Source organism: Taudactylus pleione, unplaced genomic scaffold (genome assembly GCF_031769625.1).
Source record: "Taudactylus pleione unplaced genomic scaffold, aTauple2 ptg000070l, whole genome shotgun sequence".
Lineage (NCBI taxonomy): Eukaryota > Metazoa > Chordata > Amphibia > Anura > Myobatrachidae > Taudactylus > Taudactylus pleione.
In genome coordinates, this window is record NW_028284472.1 from 17,578,756 (window position 1) to 17,600,748 (window position 21,993).

Below are 21,993 nucleotides of genomic sequence, written 5' to 3' on the forward strand. Positions count from 1 at the left end.
TATTCGTGGGGGGTTCAGGGAAATGATCATTGTCAATATGACGCTCAGGAGGAGGGTTTTGTGCAAAACAAAAGTTGTGTTTAAAAAACAAATCTGACCACCACCACTTGGCTGAGATCCTCATCATCCCCTTCCCACTTGCTGTGGGAAACAGGGCCGCCATCAGAAATTGTGGGGCCCGGGACTGACAAAATAGGCAGGGCCCTGGGCCCCCCTCAAGGGCATAGAGAGCCCTCCCAGGCCCTGGTGAAGAGGGGGCGTGGCCTATTCACGGTAGGCGTGACCACGCCCCCTTGAGCAAATAAAAAAATACTTTTACAGCACCACGTAGCGGCGCTGTGAACTCCTCAGCCCGCTGCAAAGCCAGGGGGGCGCGATCAGTGTGATCGCTCCACCCCCTACAGGCATAGGAGACTGCTGTGGCTGCTGCTCACGCTGTGTGCTGGGCTGCTGTGAGGGAGGGAAAAAGGGAGGGGGGCAGCAACGGCCCCGGGTCCCCGCCGGGCCCCTCAGGAAGACCGGGCCCGGGTAAATAGTACCCAGGATTTTCTGGGGGGGGGCAGTTCTAGCAAATATATATATATATATATATACACATACATATGTGTAGATATATATATATATATATATTATGTACAGTATATAGCAAACATGTATATATTATATATAAAACACATATATACACATTAATACATATATACACACTAACACATATACAGTATACACACACTAACATACATACACACATGTACACACTAACATACATACACATATATACACTCACATACATACAAAGTAAAACACATACATACACATGCTAAAACACATACTTATACTATTCGCCAAAAGCAGGTTGCTAATGGGGGCGGGCACCTCGCATCATTAGGCCCCGCCCCCTCCACAATTACGCGATTTGCTGGTGTATGGGGGTGGGGCTTGCTGCATTGGCTCTGCCCCATTGCAATTGGAGAATGAGGATGGTAATCGGTCCATGGGGAGGGAATGCGGGCTGTGCAGTGGTGGTAGGAGCACGCCCCCTCACGTTCAGCCAGTGTCCGGGCACGGGACTCTAGATCCGGCAGTTCCCCCTGTTGGCAGCCCTGGTGGGAAATGTTTTGTACTAATAGAGCTGTCACAATACACCTATATATATTATAGCTTTGAACCATGACGTTCAACTATCTGCGGTGTCTGAGGTTTGTAACCACACCATTTAAATTTAGAAAATCACGCATGCTCTGCACTCACCTAATTACACTACAAACTATTTCCGTTAAATTCAGGAGATGTTTGTTCCAAAATTTTGCCATAATTTGTAAAGCCGGCCAATTGCGTAAAAGTCTCCCCTTCTGGCCAGTCCCTACACTGACCCACAAAAACATGAGAATTGCTCTGAATCCTTTGCTATCAAGTATCACACAGATTTTATACAGTACACATGCTTTTTACATGGGTTTAGGCCTGCTAGCTCATAGGCTTAAAGAGACAGAACCTCCCCCAAGCATATCAATTAATAGGTACTTGGAGAATTAGCTGATGACAATTGGCATACATATGGGAAAATGGAGTGCAAGAGAAAGTGTGACCACAACTTTTATATAAACAATAGGCTTTAACCCATCAATGTATATTGATGAGCTTTTAATGTGGGCCCAATTCCCAGTTCTGCCGATTGGTGTCAAAAACGTTGATCCACATAATCTATGATCCAACGTTGAATAGGGGAAATACAACATGTTAAAAATCCCCGACTCAATGATCCAGATAATTTTTTAGTCGGGATCAGTGAAACAAGGATATCCAACATGTTACATCTCTTCGACCCCAACATTGGCAGAACAGGGAATTGGTGCAATCCACTGCAGATGTATGGGCATCACTAGGGACCTGGTTTTTATTATCTAGTTTGAGTTGTTAACACAAGGGAGCACAGTGACCAGAGAAACAGTCAACTTTGGTCCCCTCCCTACTGCACAAGCTGAAAGATTTCAGAAATACCTTTGACTAGAAGGGTCAGTTGGGAGGGAGGGAGAGGGGGGGGGTTGTCACTCCAATTGCATTATGATTTATAAAGGAACCAACAAGCTTCAAAATAATAAAAGCTATATTTGTATTCTCAATATTTGAAGAGATCTCTGTATGCCTCAATAACCAGTAAACCCATGACAGAGAGATGAACCATAGACACCAATATTTTCCATAAGAGAGATCAAGTAATGGTCTGTTGCTTGTTACTGAGAAGTAGAAAACTTTCTATGTGAGTTTCTCGTTATGTTAAGAAACTGCTTTAAATTTGTATTTCTGTATGTCACTCTGTTATTTTTTGTTATAGAATAAGCATTATGACTTTTATTAATCGATTAATTGGCGTTATATCAGCGTTAAACAGCAGTGAAACAGAAGGAAACCCACCAAACTACAAACAACAACCTAATTAATTGGACAAAGTGGAATGAACAATTGTGAGTTCACAGTCTTCATACTACTAGCTCCTGTGGACACATAACCAGGACTTTCATTATTGAACTCTCTGTCTGGTGGCTGCATAAACCTGGTGCCTCCCTTGCTACTATTGCTGCTGGCTCTGTGCTTTACATATAATCCTAATGCATACTTATCTGTGTTATGTCAGTTTTCCTCTATAATAATGTACTTTTACCTTAGCTCTTTTTCTAAGTCTTATATCTAGCTCCTACCACTGTATATTTTACTATTTAATTTCTGCTCCCACCAAATCTCCACTTTTTTATACTCAATAATAAACTTTTGCAGTACAGACTCTTTTCCCACACTGCACTATTACTTGCGTTTCTGGAAATCTGCTCTCTCCTACATTCTGTCTTCATTCCTACTTTTAACTTTTCTTCCCCTATTTACATCATCCTTACTATTACCATGTTTTCTTCAAATCCCACCTTCACTCAGTGTCTACCTAATCTTTTGTTCTGCCCCTTGCTTCCATCTTTATCCTTTCCCCCTTGTCTCTTCCATTTCCTCTTCCCCTTATCTCCTCTCCTCTGTTTACCTTCCTCCCCATCTTCTCCCATTACTCCACTTTCATTCTCTTATACTCCACAGGGGTCCTACAACCTCACTGCTAATCCCTCCTCCCACTCCCCTCTCCATGTCACTTTACCCCACATCCATCCACACATCATTAATTTCCCTTCCTGCCCACCTTCTACTGGCTCCCCTTCTAGCACTGGAGTCCGCACCATCGCTACACTCTATTCAGCTCGGTCCCCCAAATTAATCTCACCCCCACGCTATAGCAACCCTGATAATCTCATTCAAATCTCTCCAACAAACTCTGTCCCTCTATCCTGTGCCCTCTGGAATGCCAGGTCAGTCTGTAATAAACTGGTCCCAACCCATGACCTTTTCATCTCCAACTCCCTGAATCTCCTAGCTATTACTGAAACCTGGATTTCACCCTCTGACACTGCTTCTCCTGCAGCTCTCTCCTCTGGGGGCCTCACCTTTTCCCACACCCCACGACCTGGGGGTCGCCATGGTGGTGGTGTTGGGCTCCTTCTATCCCCTGGTTACTCATACCAACCCATTCCCTCTGAACCATCCCTCACATTCTCTTCATTTGAAGTCCATGCTATACGCCTCTTCCACCCAGTACACCTCCAAGTAGCTGTCATTTACCGTCCCCCTGGCCCTCCCTCCAAGTTCCTTGACAACTTTGCTTCCTGGCTCCCTCACTTTCTCTCCTCAGACCTTCCCTCCATTATCCTAGGTGACTTCAATATTCCAATTGATATCCCCACAGAATCCTCTGCCTCCAAACTCCTCTCCCTCACATCGTCACTTGGTCTCTCCCAATGGACCTCCTCACCCTCCCATGTGAGTGGCCATGTGCTTGATCTGGTATTCACACACCGTTGTGATATTTCTGACCACCTCAATTCCCCATTCCCTCTTTCTGACCATCACCTTCTCTCTTTTAACCTGTCCCTCTCTCCTTCCCCTCCTCTACCTCCAAAAGCCTCCATTACTAAGCGTAACATTGACACTATCGACACAGGTTCCTTTTCTTCCCTGCTTGACTCACTTCTCTCCCCTATCCTCTCTCTCTCCTGCCCTGAACAAGCCGCCTCCCTATACAATGCCTCCCTTACTTCTGCTCTGGACTCTGTTGCCCCAGCGATCACTATTCACACTCGCAGATCTACTCCTCAACCCTGGCATTCCAAATGCACCAGATACCTGCAAAAGTGTTCTCGAACTGCCGAGCGACAGTGGAGAAGATCACGCTCTAAGGCAGATTTTCTCCATTTCAAATTTATGCTCTCATCCTATAGTGCTGCGCTCTCCCTCTCTAAACAGTCATACTTTAAGAACCTCATCTCCTCTCAGTCCTCTAATCCCCAGCGTCTCTTCACTACTTTCAAATCCCTCCTTCGCCCACCCCCTCCTCGTCTCCCCTCCTTGCTCACTGCCCTTGACTTTGCTACCTACTTTACATCTAAAATTTATTCCATACGTCAGGACATCATATCCAATCAGTCCCCCAGCTCTCCACCTCCTCCTTTCCCTAGTCACCCCTCCCCATCAACTTTACCAACTCTAACATCCTTCTCCCCTGTATCTGGAGAGGAAGTCATGGCCCTCATCCGGTCCTCCCCCCCTTCCACCTCCCCCCTTGATCCCATCCCCTCCCGCCTCCTCCGCTTCCTCTCTCTCTCAGCCTGCTCCCATCTTGCCCACCTCATTAACCTCTCCCTCTCATCAGGCACTGTTCCTTCTGCATTCAAACATGCCCTTGTCTCCCCCATTCTTAAAAAACCTACCCTTGATCCTAACCTTCTTTCTAACTACCGTCCCATCTCTCTCCTCCCCTTTGCCTCCAAACTCCTTGAGCGGATTGTCTACAACCGCCTTACCACTTTTCTTTCCTCCCACTCCCTCCTTGACCCTTTTCAGTCTGGCTTCCGTTCTCTCCACTCCACTGAAACTGCCCTCACAAAAGTCAGCAATGACCTCCTTGCTGCCAAATCCCAAGGCCACTAATCTCTTCTCATTCTCCTTGATCTCTCTGCTGCTTTTGACACTGTGGACCACCCTCTCCTGCTGAATATCCTTCACTCCCTTGGTCTACGTGAAACTGCCCTCTCCTGGCTGTCATCCTACCTCTCTGACCGATCTTTTTCAGTTTCCTCTCACGACTCCTCTTCCCCTCCACAGCCTCTTACAGTAGGTGTTCCCCAAGGTTCTGTTCTTGGTCCTCTCCTATTCTCCCTCTATACTTCCTCTCTAGGTGAACTCATCAGCTCTTTTGACCTCCATTATCATCTCTATGCTGATGATACTCAAATCTACCTTTCCTCCCCTGATCTCTCCCCCTCTCTTCTGACTCGTATCTCCAACTGTCTCTCTGCTGTCTCTTCCTGGATGTCCCAGCGATTTCTTAAACTTAATATGTCTAAGACAGAGCTAATCATCTTCCCACCCTCCCATATCACCTCACTTCCCACTATTTCTTTATCAATTGATGGAATAACTATCTCATCTAGTCCCAAGGTGCGCTGTCTTGGAGTTATCCTGGACTCATCCCTCTCCTTCAAACCACATATCCAGAACCTTTCACAGTCCTGTCGTTTCCATCTCAAAATTATTTCTAAGATCAGACCCTATCTCACCCAGGATGCTACTAAAACCCTCATACACTCACTGGTCATCTCCAGATTGGACTATTGTAACCTCCTCCTATCTGGCCTCCCCAAATCCCATCTCTCTCCTCTCCAGTCTGTCCTCAATGCTGCTGCACGGCTTATCTTCCTCTCCAAACATTCTGTATCTGCCTCCCCTCTCCTACAAGCCCTACACTGGCTCCCCTTCCCTTTCAGAGTCCAATTTAAGGTTCTCACGCTCGCTCACAAAGCCCTCACCCAATCTTCTCCCATATACATCTCTGATCTCATCTCCCTTCACGCTCCTCTCCGCCCAACTAATGCACGCCGCCTTTCATGCCAGCTGATTACTTCCTCCCACTCCCGCCTCCAAGATTTTGCCCGCACTGCTCCCCACCTCTGGAACTCTCTCCCACTCCGCATCAGACTCTCCACCTGTTTGTAATCCTTCAAACGGGCTCTCAAGACCCACTACTTCATCAAAGCCTTCCAGCTATCATTCTAACTCCTTGCTACATGCTCATTCGTCCCCATCTACCCCATCTGTGTCAACCCAGTTTGTCTTCCACCACCTTTTTAGAATGTAAGCTCTCACGAGCAGGGCCATCTACCCTCTTGTGCTTCTCCTTACTATAGTGTCATTTACTTCTTACTCACCACTAGGGCACCTAACACTTGGTTGCTTATGCTCTGTTGCTTATCTGGGTGATATGGTCACTAATGTAGCAATATATATTATCCATGTCCTGTATTGTATTGTTCTGTAAGTCACTTGTATACATTTTGTTTTTGTACTTTGTAAGGCGCTGCGGAACACTTGTGGCGCCATATAAATAAATGCTAATAATAATAATAATAATATTTTGTCATCTTAAAAATGTAATAAGTTTTATCTTTGTGTTCTTAAAGGATTGCTTGTATATGATGCTCATTTAAGGCAGATAATTCTGGGGTTTACAATAATTCTGATTAAAGTAGGTTGAGATTGTACTGTAGGATAAGTCAAGTAGTAACTGAAAACCTTTTGTGTCAGTGTCAGTTTTGGAACCAAATCTTATTGGTGGCAGAAGTGGGTCGCTAATAGTGAGGGTGATATATAATTTGAGAGCAAATTTAATCATGTTAAACAATGCAGGTGGTTTTATTGGATTAACCCTTTGACATCCACATGCCACATATATCCAAACAAAGCTTGTCATAGCCATGAATAATCAGGCAATGATGTGTGTTCTAGCAATAGGGATCACTGTTAGTTGGAAGAAGATGATGACATGGGAGAAGGCCTGGCAGTGATAGGCAATACAAGACCAGACCTGTAGTTCAGATGGTCTGCTATGTTGATGATCAGCCTCACGTATGAGGGTTTCTCATCCATTGATACAAACCAGTCCTGGAAACCTGGTGTGCTGTTAAAATACAGGTCTGGTGACTCTCCCCAACAGGTGTAGTAGGAAAAGCAGGCACCTGGAACGATGGGTACAAATCAGGACACTCTGAAAACAACTGAAATTATCTCAGACTATCTCTGGACTGGACTCCTTCAGTAACAGAGCTGGACTCCCTCTGGTTCTCTGGACTGGGTATGGGTCTCTTCCAAAGCTGTGGACAGGAATCCCTCCAGTCTTGACCTGGACTCCCTCTGGACCTCTGGAAACTTCCACTCTACCTGATAGCTTAATCTGTAGCAATGTCAGACACTCCATTTGGGTGATCATTACAAACAGAGGGCCTGATTCAGAGCCGGACGCTCTGACCAGAGCGCTCGCTCTGAATCAGGGCCCTCCTCCCTAAAAATGGAGCGGCGTCCTGGCCGCTCGCATAGCTGTGGGTGACCACCCACAGCATATGCGAGCGGCCAAAAAGATGGTCGCGATGGTCTTGACCATCGCGACCATCGGACTTGCGACGGAGACCCTGCGGTAGGGTCTCCCTGCCACAAGCCCTCGAGTGATTTTAGCTCTATCAGAGCCAAAATCACTCCCACTGACATCACTAGAGATGTCAGTGGGGCCGGCTTCAGACGGTAGGCGTTCCCATGGGAACGCCTCCATCTGGCCGCCATGCCCCCGGCACGCCCACCAAAGGGGGCATCCTGTCAATCAACATCGACAGCATGCCCCCTTTGGTGCGAGACCCGGAGCGACAGCTGGGCTGTCGCAATCCGGGTCTCGTGCATGTGCACGACGGAGCTCCCTCCGTCGTGCTCATGCGCAGTGGGGGAACATCGACCGGCTTGCGAGCATCCTTTGCTCGCGAGCGGGTCTGAATGACCCCCAGAGACCTCTCTGTTAACCTGGCAGCTCTTCCTTCACAATGACTGTCAGCTTTCTCTGCAAGACTGATTTCTTTCATTGTTTCTTACTGTGTACTCTATTAGACTTAAGGCTATTTGTAATAGTGTTTTAGCCCTCATCATCGCCTTCAATCTCACTCCAATTGCATTAAACTCTCTGACTATGGCTCTCTCTGCAGCACTCTTCTCCACATTACTTCCTCTCCCTGCATATCTTATGCTCCCTGGTAGGTTCAGTCATTCTGGTTGTAATGATTCTTTCCCTCCATTGGCTGCTATCCCAACAAAACCCGAGCCTCCCTCCTCTCTGGCTGCAGTCCCACACTTCAAATCCCTCTACAGCTGGGGGCTCTGACATCACTTGCCACTCCTCCACTCCTCGTGCAAGATAGTGTAGCTTTCAGTGCACAAGTAAGTGTTGGACTGAGTCTGACCCAGTCTGGGCACTCTCAGAACCCAGACTTGCAGCACTGGGTTAAGAGACTACAGGTCTGGTCAGTAGATGATTTACTGAAAATAGGTGATTTCCAGTTGTGTTCCTTATATCCTAAATTAATTAAAATCTTGTCTAGATGTCTTCCCGATTGTGCTTACCAGGCATACACCCTCCTGAGGCACAGAGTGGCATTGTTCAGTGGATAAATATATTAAATTTACTTTTATATTGTTTACCAGTGAAGTTGGAACCATTGGACAATGTGATACTGTTATCTTGTCCTGTGTCAGATCTCCTGTGCACAGTTACTACATTTACTCCCACCTCCAAGATTTTGCCCGTGCTGCTCCCCACCTCTGGAACTCTCTCCCTCTTCCCATCAGACATCTCCCTCTTCCCATCTCTCTACAATCCTTCAAACGGGCTCTCAAGACCCACTACTTCATCAAAGCTTTCCAGCTCTCATCTTAACTTGCTTCTACATGCTCCTTCCTCCCTGTCTACCCCATCTGTGTCACACCAGTTTGCCTGCCCCTCCCCTTTAGAATGTAAGCTCTTACGAGCAGGGCCCTCTACCCTATTGTGCTTCTCCCTACATTACTTTCATCTACTCCTTACTCCCCAATAGCGCACCTAACACTTGGTTGCTTATGTTCTGTTGCTTATCTGGGTGTTATGGTCGCTAATGTAGCAATTATATTATCCATGTCCTCGTCCTGTATTGTATTGTACTGTACTGTAAGTCACTGGTCAACCTATTTGTTTGTGTACTTTTTAAGGCGCTGTGGAACACTTGTGGCGCCATATAAATAAATGCTAATAATAATTTACAAAATAATTATGGGCTCTAACAGTAGGGACCGTAAATACATTTCTTATGTCATCCATCTATGTGCTTATACCACCTGCTATCAATGATACAAACTAGCAATTGCAGCAGGTTATGGCACAATACTAATACAGGCTGAATCCGTGTAAAGTTAAACAACTGCCCCATTTAAGAGTAATTGAATATGCTTTTTTCACCAAATTAGGAACTCTCGTTCCCAAACCAGAGACCCTGAGTTGCAGATGGAACACTTGAAGCTAAGTTGTGACAGATATACGACAAGGTAACTATAAACCAAGGGATCATTAGGATTCTGAGTAGTGTGAAAGGTCACAGAGACTTTTATGCATGACAAAAGTGTGTGAAAACAAATACAGCCCATAAACTCTGTGGGTTATTTATGGCCTGGTAAACATGGAGATCTGTCAGGGCTCAGGTCAAAGGTTATCTTGGGCAGGCTATAGATGGCTCTGGGGTGTCCCCATTCCATGCATTCCTCTTATGGGTTTTAATTTTCATGGTATGGGTGCCAAGAAGCTGCATGGTTATCTATGTTTAGCCCAGGCACGCGCAATACAATATACATCCCTCCTCTTTAGAATGTAAGCTTTAACAAGCAGGACCCTCTTCCCTCATGTGCTTCTCATTCACTTACTTATACTATCACTAAAGGCCCCCATACATCAGGGATTGATTGCAGCAATCGTGCAATTTGCAATCGATTGTGTATGAAAAAATTTCCCTTTTTCAATCGATTGTGGCAATTCTGCAATCGATTGAAAAAGGGAAAGATTTTTATACACAATCGATTGCAAATTGCACGACTGCTGCAATCAATTGCTGATGTATGGGGGCCTTTACACTTGGTTGCCGACGCCCTGCTCCTTGTTTAAGTGTTATGATCGCTAATGTAACAAAGTGTATACACTATGTCTTTGTCCTGCATTGTTTTGTACTGTTAATAACAGTTTTCTTGTGCTCATTTGCTTATGTGCTTTGTAAGGTGCTGTGGAACCCTTGTGTCACCATGTAAATAAAAGATAATATTAATAATAATAATAATAATACATGGGGTATTGTATCCCAAACTGTACATTATAAGGCCACAGGCCATCGTCTTTTGACAGACATGAAATTCAGAGGTGCAATGTACATAACAGTTTATGGGGGAGATGTATCAAATCTCGGAGAGAAATAAAGTGGAGAAAAATACAGTACCAGCCAATCAGCTCCTCACTGTCAAACTGTCATGTTGCAGGTTGTGGTTGAAAAATGACAGTTTTGAGTTGATTGGTTGGTACGTTATCTCTTTCATCTCTATCTCTCTCCAAGGTTTGGTACATCTACCCCTATAGGTGAAGGCGTGTAATTTTTTATAATACAAAAGTTCTCTGAATTATCACTAACGTCAGTACTTCAAGACTCACCACTTATAGGTAATAGCATCAGAACTCGTCATGAATTAAAGGAGTTTATACAAATACTAGACATAACTTATGATGTGAATGGCCCAATATTCTCGGTAAAGCTCTGTAGAATATCTCTCTGCACATTTTAAATCTGCCCCACCTGCAGTGCAGCATGGTTTCACCAAGATGATCAGTTGAGAGAGATATCTCTCTCTATTCCCAATTCTGAATCAGGCCCATTGGCTGAAGCATCAAAGTGACAATAAGAGCACCAGTCACCTACACATGGAGCAGACAATGCAGCCAATCAAATCACTTGGAATCAATGACATCACTGAGGCACTATAATTAGTTAGACACTATTTGCTAGTGAGTTGCAAGGCTGCATTCTTGTGAATATTTGTTCTGCCCATGAACTGACTTCCTCTATTGTGTATATAATACTGTATGTGCACTTTTATATTATTATTATTATTATTATTATTATCCTTTATTTATATGGCACCACAAGGTTTCTACAGCGCCTAACAAATTCATAAACAATTCAGAAGAACAAGTGAACAGTGACTTACGTTACATATTTTATACATATCTTATATATAAAATTCATTAGTCTGTTTTTCTTCTCCAGGGTCCATAGGCTCCACAGGGAGACCTTGGGGTGTAAGTGATGGAACTGAATCCGGGCACCACGCAGTTAAAGCTTTCAGCTCCCAGGATGCACTGGGTCCACTCTCCCTATACCCCGCCCCCGAGCCAGAGGCACTTCAGTTTCGTTGGTGCCGGCCGGAGTCGGGTCACCGTTATGCAATCGGCTGCTTAGGCAGCCCTTAAGCTTATTATTTTAGTTTAATTTACTTTATTATTATTTTTATCCTTTATTTACTTCATCTTGAGCGCGCAGCAGCAGACTGTCTGAGGGACATCTGCCCTGCCGCTCCGTCACCCCAGGTGCTGCGACGCCAGTACCGATCTGGGGATCTTGGCAGGCATTCCGGGGGTCAACGCTAGCCAGGGCCCCTGCAAAGGACCCAGACTGCAACTGGACTTTAGGGGACAGGTAAGGCGGGTCACCGCTCGCAGTGATCCGCGTGTTATGGCAGTCGATACCTCCGGTCTCAGGGGACAGACCGGAGGTGCTGAGTGTGGACGCAGGCACCAGCCATCACGATCCACTAGAGACCCCGATCCACTAGAGACCCAGATCACACTTACTTCCGGACTCCAGTACTACTTTGGATTACATTGGACTGTTTCTCTCTACCTTGGAACTGTATGCAGCCTTTTGAAGGATACCTTATATTTGTGCTTCAACACCATCTCTGATGGTCTGGATGCCAGAGGATTTCCCCAGGAACTACTCATCCATTATTGGTAAAGTTCTGCTGCCCTAATACAATTTACCATTTCAATGAGAGTCAGTCCTAATACCATTGACTGTAGCTATTACTAACTAGGAGCGGATCAAGTGGATCTCTATAATATATGTACTTTATTGCATTAAGCCTTGTGCCTTGTTCTCAGAGCACCTTTTCAGCTCTTTCAGAGCAACTATTCATGTATATTCATTTTTTATTGATGTATTAACCATTTTTTAATTTGTATCAACTGACCATCAGTGCTATACTTATGTGGTTTTAAGCGCAGGTGTTCTACCTAATTATGATCCACTAGACCACCAGGGACATTTTGGTGCAGGAAACCAGCATCTTAGGAGTTAATAAGCGGCCAGGGGAGACAGCTTCCCCTCAGCTCAGAGCGCCTTTCCTCTGAAGTCTGGCTTCCATGAGCTGTTTTCCTCCTCCGGCCACACCCCCTCTGAGGTCTCCGGCGGCCATATTTAGGCAGCAGGTCCCTGCAGCTCACCCAAGCATAAGACAGGACCAGTATATTGCTTCCCTGCTAGTATTTGTACACACTCGTGGTTGCATTGTACCCAGTGCCATATTGTGTGTTGTTTTACCCTGCAGAGATGTCCGACAAGGGTAATGAACACATTTCTGCACCCATTCTGCATGGCAGATTATGTAATGCAGTTTTCAGTGAGGAGGATTTCATTTGGGATGGGTTATTTGTGTGAGATGTTATAACCCACCGGGTAGCTCAAACCCCCCCCAACATTGGTACAGGAGCCCCCTTGGGCAGTCTTTTCACAGGTGCTGGCCTCCATTGTAGGCTGCCTAGCGGTACCAGCTGTTTTTCCTCCTATGGGGCTACCACAGCAGTCTGTAATTCCCTCACAGGGACTACCGCTCATTATGCAGACCCCTCCTATGTCACAGCGGGCTGTCATTCCAACTCCAGGATTACCACAGGGTATACCTCCACCATGGGTGGATGTTTTCTCTACTTCAGTGCAGAGTCTGGCAGTTTCCTCTACAGCCATTCAGACCATGTTGCAGAATTAGAGACCTGTATGGCCAGCTAAGCGTCCTGTAGTGTCATCTCAATCCACTCAGCTATCAGAGTCTGAGATGTCATCTGATGATGGAGAAGTAGCTGACACCTCTAACCCAGACTCCTCTTTGCTAGAGGCGGAGATTAAGGGCCTGATTCAGAGTTGGGAATAGAGTGAGATATCTCTCTCAACAGATCATCTTGGTGAAACCAAGCTGCACTGCAGGTGGGACAGATTTAAAATGTGCAGAGAGATTTAGATTTGGGAGGAGTGTTTCCAAACTGACATCTAAATTGTAGAGTAATAATAAAGCTGTGCAGTATTTGTGGGCTACATGTAAAAGCAGCCAGTATTTACCCTACATGCAAAAAATAAATAAATATGTATTTACACCCCTTGCATTGCAACATGGTTTATCCAGGTACACAGTTAAGTGCTATCTCTATCTCTATTCCCAACTCTTAATCAGGCCCTAAGTCTAGGATTAATATTGGCTATAGAGGATGATGAGCCAGCCCCTAAACCAAACACCCTCTATTTAAACAAATAACGGTGACTTCAGCAGTGTTCCCTCTGTCAGATCAGCTAGTGGACAACATGGCTGCTGCCTGGCAATCGCCAGGTAAGAGGTTTCAACCTCAAAAACGTTTGGCCTCATGTCACCCATTTCCTGAGGCTCATTGTAAAAAGTGTGAATCAACCCCTGCAGTGGATTCCCATGTTACAAGATTGATTAGAAGTGCAACGTTGCGTATGCCTTCCATTACTTCCTTGAAAGATCCTACAGATAGGAAAGTGGAAACTTGCCTGAAATCAATATACTCTCTTTCAGGAGCTTTTGCCCACTCGTCCATGGCTATCTCCTGGATATCTAATGCCATAGAGTGCTGGGCTGATGCACTTGAGGACTCCTTCCCCTCGGAAGCTCCGGAGAATCAGGTGTTGCTGGTTGGCCACATCCGGGATGCGGCTGCATATATCGGTGAGGCCGCTCTAGCTACTAGTCTACTGACCAGCCATGTCTGCTCGCCGTTACCTGTGGCTGCGCTCTTGGAGTGCAGATGCCGATTCTAAGAAAGGCCTGGCGGCCTTTCCCTATAATGGGGAGATTTTGTTTGGTCCAGAACTGGACAAGATTGTGGACACGTTGGCAAAATCAAAATCTGCATTTCTGCCTTCGGCATCTGCTCCTTCAAAGTCTCGAGCCTCCTCCATTAGGTCCTTTCGTCCCCAAGGTAAATTTAAAGGGAATTCCTTTCCTAGACAGTCCACTGCCAAGAAGGCTGGCAAACCTAAGAAACAGGCCTGGAGCACAAGACATCCAGCCTCCAAGCCAGAGGATAAACCCTCAGCCTGACGGGATGGGCCTCCCTCTGGGGGACCCCAGAGTGGGAGGCCGACTTCTTCAGTTCACCCAGTGCTGGTATCAAACCACCAAGGACGCTTGGGTAAGAGAAGTGGTCTCTCAAGGTTACGCCCTCTCATTCCTTCGAAGACCTCCTCACCAGTTTTTCTGCACAGGCCCTTCAGACAAGAACAAGGCCTTACAGATCCAGAAAGCCATACAGTCCTTGCTGCAGGCAGAGGTAATTGTGCCAGTTCCACTAGCCCAGCGAGGGACTGGTTACTATTCTACTCTTTCTGGTGCAGAAGACGAATGGATCTCATCAGCCTATCCTCAATCTCAAATCCCTGAACAAATTCCTCAGGGTACCCAGGTTCAGTATGGAAACCTTATGCTCCATCATACTGGCTATGGAACCTGGGGATTTTATGGTATCAGTGGATATTCAGTACGCATACCTACATGTCCCTATAACGCCTTCTCATCAGTGTTATCTCTGGTTTGCTATACTACAGCAGCACTTCCAGTTCAGGGCGCTACCCTTTGGCCTATCCACTGATCCAAGGGTGTTTAACAAAGTTATGGCCATCATGGCGGCCCATTTGCGGAATTAGGGTGTCCGACTACTACCATACCTGTACAACCTCCTTCACCACCTGCAACTAACAATTGCCTTTCTACAGGCGCATGGGTGGTTGATCAATTTGAAGAAGTCCTCCCTGAATCCCTCGCAGAGGATGATTCATCTGGGGTCCCTCCTGGTTCTCAACAACAGAGAATTTTTCTGACTTCAGACAAGATCTCAGCATTACAACTACGGATATACAGATGCCTCCACAGTCGCCAGGTGCCAGTACACTCGGCGATGCAGGTTCTGGGATCCATGGAGTACTCCTTCGACATGGTGGAATATGCTCAATTTCACTCCAGGCCTCTGCAGTGGCTGATCCTCTCCAGATGGAACAGATTGCCCCACCGGATCAAAGCTCAGACAATAGTGCTCTCCCTGGAGGTGTGTCTGTCTCTGTCTTGGTGGCTACTGACATCTCATCTAACCAAGGGTCACCCCTTTTGGATCCCGGACCGGGTACTCCTAACAACGGATGCCAGTCTCTGGGGCTGGGGCGCAGTGACCGGTCCACACTCCTTTCAGGGTCATTGTACAGCAGTCGAAGCAACCCTTCCAATCAACATATTGGAACTTCGGGATGTGTATAGGGCCCTCAAGTTGGCCAAACACATACTGTACTTCACGGAAAACCTGTGCAGGTTCAGTCCGACAATGCCACCACGGTGGCTTACATCAACCATCAAGGGGGCACTCAAAGTCGGGCAGCAATGACAGAAGTGACACGCATTCTGACATGGGCAGAGTGTCACCTCCCGGCCATTTCGGCAGTGTTCATTCTGGGAGTTCTCAATTGGGAAGCGGACTTCCTCAGCCGTCACGACGTGCATCCAGGGGAATGGTCTCTTCACCAAGAGGTGTTTCAAGTCCTAGTGGACAAATTGGACAGAGGTGGACCTCATGGCCTCCCGACACAATCACAATTTACCAGTGTACATTTCCAGAACAAGAGATGCTGAGGCAACCTTGGTGGACACTCTGTCAGTGAAATGGACCTTCCAGTTTGCGTACCTGTTTCCTCCAGTCACCCTTCTTCCTCGAGTTCTTCGGAAGTTCAAAAAAGACGGAGGCACTGTCCTGCTGGTGGCTCCAGCTTGGCCCAGACGTCATTGGTACTCAGATCTTCGGAGTCTCTCCATCGACACCGTTCCTGCTGCCTCAATGTCTGGACCTGTTGTCTCAGGGTCCTTGCCTTTATCAGAACCTGGATCATCTGTCTTTGACGGCGTGGCTCTTGAGACATCCCTCCTAAGGTCCAAAGGATTCTCTAGCTCTGTCATCAACATGATGCTTAGAGCGTGTAAGCCGGCTTCTGCTAGGATCTACCACAGAGTGTGGCATACATATTTCCAGTGGTGTCGTACCAGGAATAACGACCCCCAGGTGTTTCGGATCTCCAGAATCTTGGCCTTCCTTCAAACTGGATTGGACCTCGGACTCCGCCTGGCCTCGCTGAAAGTGCATATCTCTGCACTGTCTATAGTTCCAGCGTAGAATTTCTCCACTTCCAGATATTTGCATATTCCTCCAGGGTATCCTCCGGATTCAATCTCCCTTTGTCCCCCCAGTGGCTCCTTGGGATTTAGCGGTAGTTCTTCGGGCCCTCCAGGGTCCTCCATTTGAACGACTAGCTTCAATAGACCTTAAGTGATTAAAAGCTGAAACTCTCCTCTTCTGGCAATAGCATCTGCCAGGAGAGTGTCAGAGTTGGGGGCGCTCTCCTGTCGCCCCCCCTCCCTGATATTTCACCAGGACAGGGCTGTGCTTCGTACTCGCCCTGAGTTCCTTCCTAAAGTTGTTTCTAGTTTCCACATTAATGAGAAAATTATAGTCTCGTCGGATGAGGCCTCCTTGGATGTGATACGCACCCTCAGGATTTATGTGGACCATACCAGTTCCCTTCAGTAATCAGACTCCTTGTTCATGCTCTATGGATTTCACAAGAAAGGATGGCTAGCCAATAAACAAATATTGGTTAGATGACTTCGTATGACTATCTCAAAGGCTTACACGCAGGATGGCCTACCTGTTCCGTCTTCTGTTAATGCTCATTCTACTCGGTCTGTGGGTCCCTCATGGGCAGCTCGTCGTGGCACCTCGGCTGTTCAGCTTTATAAGGCAGCCACGTGGTCTTCTGTCCAGACCTTTCTGAGATTCTATGCCTTTGATACCTTCGCCTCTCAGGATGCTTCTTTTGGGCGCCAGATTCTCCTCTCAGCGCAGGAGTGTCCCCACCCTTAAAGGACTGGTTTGGGACATCCCCAAGGTCTCCCTTTGAAGCCTATGGGCCCTTAAGAAGAAAATGAGAGTTATAGAGTTATGGTAAGAACTTACCTTTGTTAACTCTCTTTCTTCAAAGTCCATAGGGTCCGCAGGGCACTTACCCTGATGCACTTGGCTTCAGATGGGCTATGTTGCTGGTCACCATTTTTCCGTCTCCTTCTGTGTGAGAATGTGATTCTTGAGTGTTCCAGGCTTCCTTCTCTCTTATCCTCCTCCAGCCTTTGGCTTATTACGAACTGAGGTGCCTCTGGCACGGGGACAAGGTATAGGGAGAGTGGACTCAGTGCATCCTGAGATCTGAAAGCTTTAACTGCGTGGTGCCCAGATTCAGGGCCTGATTCAGAGCCGCTCGTAAGCGGCCGCTCGTTCGCTCCGAGCGATGTTCGCACAACTGCGCATGCATATGGGTTGTACTTGTAATGCGCATGCGCCAACCAGTAGTGCGGTCAGAAATTGTGTGCTCGCAAAATAGCGAATGCCTGCTAATTTGAGTGACAGAATGAGGCGTTTGTGGGTGGTAACAGGGGAAGGTGCTTGAAAACGGGGAGTGGAGATCCGAACGTAGGTGTGCCAAAAGGTCAAAACGGGCGTTTTAAGGGTGTGCATAATTAACAAAGCAGCGTCATCGACCACGTCAGTTGGTTGTCTTTTAGCCTGAACTGCTCGCATGATTGCGGTAGGAAAATGCTACCACAAGAATAGCGAGCAGTTCATACGCCTTTCGATGTACTCGATTAATCTAATAAATAACGGAGATGACGTATGATGCGAGCGGCCAAGGGGCATCTTTACAAAATAGCGAGCGCATCTTTCGGACGCTCGCTCAGACATAGAGGCGTCAACAGACCGCAAAGAGCGAACGGTCAATTTAAATAGCCAGCCCCTTTTTCTGAACGAGCGAGCGCAAATAGCGTCCGGCTCTGAATCAGGCCCTCAGTTCATTCACCTACACCCCAAGGTCTCCCTGTGGACCCTATGGACTTTGAAGAAAGAGCGTTAACAAATGTAAGTTCTTACCATAACTCTCATTCTGTTTATTTGTCTGTCTGTTCGGTTACGCATTCGGACACCCCTGCACTGATTGGTATGAAAACAAGGCGAGGTATTCTGGTTGGGTCCTGGCCAGGTTTTAGGGGGGTTAGGGTCCTGGTCTGACCTCCAGTTTGTGTACACTGGGCAGAAATTTGACCCAGGGAGCCTCTTCTGAGCCTTCCACTGGTTGGATTTGAACGAAAACTTCACATAGTGGTAACAGTGAATCCCAGAAGACATACGGGGAGCGAAAATTTTTGAAATGTAATTAATTCTCTTCATTCTGCTTCCCCAAAACTTGCTCCCTCTATACAGACACACCCTTCTGGTTTGTGCACAGTAAACTGACCCCTGCTATCCATGATCTATAGCTAAAGCCGGCCATACAAAGGCTGGTCTGAGCCGCAAGCCCAACTGACGTCTTATTTGGCCACATTTTTAATTTGGATCTGCTTTCAATTCTATTACATTGCTCAGATACGCTGCTATGTCTGGCGTTTTGCTCGATATTACTACTAATATAGTGGGTCCCACATATGGGGATGATACACAGTTGTGCGCTTCTGCGACCGTGGTAGTGCCCTTTGCAGTAGTCATGTCTCCGACCTTATGCTAATATATAGTACTAGTATCAGCCCTTCCTCTGGTGGGGATGAGGTCTAAATCCCAACGGCCGGGAAGCCGTCTGACTACATCCCGGCATCTAAATCCCGACGTGGGACTAAAGACAGGCATCTAAATCCCGGCTCTCGTCTAGATCCTGATGTCAGAATCTAGGCAGACGGCTTCCCGAATGAAGGTAAGCTGGGCAGTGTTAGCGCTTATCCACAGGGGGTGGAGGGTTAGGTTAGGGAACCCCTGGGGGTTTTAGGGTTAGAAACCACCCCGGGAGGGTTAGGTTTAGGGTGCGGGGAGGGGGGGTTAGGTTTAGGCACCACCGGGGGAAGGTTAGGGTTAGGCACTACCGGGGGAAGGTTAGGGTTAGGCACCACTAAGAAAGGGTTGGGGAGGGGCGAGTTAGGGTACTTACCAGCCCCAGTCGGGATCCTGATGGTTCGAGCTTCCAGCGTCGGTATTTAGTCTGGCGGCATTACATCCGGCAGCACTACATACCGATTCCCTCTGGTGTACATGCAGAGCCGGATTTAGACCTCATGGGGCCCTAGGCAAGATACTAGTTTGGGGCCCCCTCCCTCAAACAATACATAGCACTATATGTGAGTTCCCGATTCATGCCCTTACATAATTTTTTTGTTTTCCCTCCTTATATTCAACTTTTTAAAGCTTTAAACATTACGGACATTAAAACATTAAGGCCCATATTCAATTATAAGCGAAAAGTCCGTTGCCGGACTCCTCGCCGCATTGCTGGTTTTAGGTGCAAAAAAGTATAGCGCCCGTCCCCGCGTATCCCCGTATTCAATTCCAAATCGGCGAAAACGGGACCCGGCGAAACTCAAACAGGTGAAAAGTCCTGTTGTTTATGGGGAAATCAGCCTGACCCCTCCCAAAAGATGCTCTGACATGGGGGTTCACTAAGGGTACCCCCGATTAGCCCTGCTGAAGGTATTTGGGGTCTTTGAATGGTCTCAATAGGCGCTATTTAGCATCTTTGGGACAGGGGTGAAGAATAGCATTTAGTATTTTTTTTTTGGTAAAATAAGTAGTCCCATCAGATCTGGGGTACATAAAAAAATGGGTGCAAGCATATTTTTAAGTTGCTAAAGAAAAACAGCAGTAAAGCAGTAAAAAACACCAAAAACGCACCTTCAGCAAACACCTGGAATCAAAAATACACCCCCCCCATACTTGCAGACACCCCCCCCCCAAAGGCTATTTCGCTAGTTTTTGAATTTGTACCTCACTTTGATTTTTTTCGCCCATTTTTTCAAAGTGCTTTTTTGGGGTGTCCTTTGTGGGGTTTTTTGATGGAGTTAGCATCAGGGGGGGTCCAAAGGATGCAGGATTGGTCCCGCAACATTGCACCCCAAAACCCCAATTCTGCACTTTTTTCCACAGGGTATTCATAGGCTAAACTTTTTCGCCTATTACATAGCATTGCATTATCGAGCCGGCGGAAAGACGTTACAATTGAATACGGGGATAAGTTGAAACCGGCGAAAATGACGTCATCTGCAAAAAGGTAATGATCCATTTCCTATATATATATTGACATTGGAAAAGATGTGCATATATCCAGTGGGTGTCACTAGGTCAAGTCTTGACCTAGTGACCCCTACTGGATATATAGTCTTTACAATGCCACTAGAAGAGAAAATATATATATATATATAACTATTCCCATTGACATAGACGCACATTTTTATATATATATATATATATATATATATATATATATATATATTAGGGATGTGCAGGCTCGGATAGGTTCGAGTTTGCACGTGGAGTTCGGATTTTTCCCTCCAAAAAAACGGAACTCAGAACGAGGCAAAACGTCATCTTACATGGACGAACATCATCATTCCTGGACTTTTGTCCAGGAATGATGATGTTCGTCCATGTAAGATGACGTTTTGCCTCATTCTGAGTTCCGTTTTTTTGGAGGGAAAAATCCGAACTCCACGTGCAAACTCGAACCTATCCGAGCCTGCACATCCCTAATATATATACACATACATATATAAAGTCAGAAATCCACTGCACTCGCCACTCCTAGATTTGGGGTGCAGACCTGCACTCGCCATTCCCAGGACTGGGGTGCAAGTGGCCTGTGACCACATTGCTTAAATAAATAAAAACAGAAAACCCAGCACTCACCATGTTTAAACACTCACAATGATGTATAAATAAGTAAATAAATAATGGGGATTTAGTTCATGGATTGATCAATGCATTTAAGCCCGCAGCCCACATCACGGGACCCCACTTTCTGCAGGTCCTACACTATCCGTCACACTGATGGAAACCTGTTAGCTGCTATCACATAGTTTAGACTGAAAAAATGTTACCTGGTTTAAAGCTCACCTGCCAGCTAATGGATTTTAAAGGTAAGGCAGTCACCTAACATAGCTTCTATCACACTACTAAAAAGACAGCTGACACAGGTTAATATAAATGAGTTTGCACATAGGGTGCATGGGAAAGCTAGGAGTGGCGAGTACAGTGGATTTCTGACTTTGTTTATGCGGTTAATTTTTATTAACCTTTTTTGATCATAGCTTTCCCATGCACCCTATGTGCAAACTCATTTATATTAACCTGTGTCAGCTGTCTTTTTGGTAGTGTGATAGAAGCTATGTCAGGTGACTGCCTTACCTTTAAAAGCCATTAGCTGGCAGGTGAGCTTTAAACCAGGTAACATTTTTTCAGTCTAAACTATGTGATAGCAGCTAACAGGTTTCCATCAGTGTGACGGATAGTGTAGGACCTGCAGAAAGTGGGGTCCCGTGATGTGGGCTGCGGGCTTAAATGCATTGATCAATCCATGAACTAAATCCCCATTATTTATTTACTTATTTATACATCATTGTGAGTGTTTAAACATGGTGAGTGCTGGGTTTTCTGTTTTTATTTATTTAAGCAATGTGATCACAGGCCACTTGCACCCCAGTCCTGGGAATGGCGAGTGCAGGTCTGCACCCCAAATCTAGGAGTGGCGAGTGCAGTGGATTTCTGACTTTGTTTATGCGGTTAATTTTTATTAACCTTTTGTGATCATAGCTTTCCCATGCACCCCATGT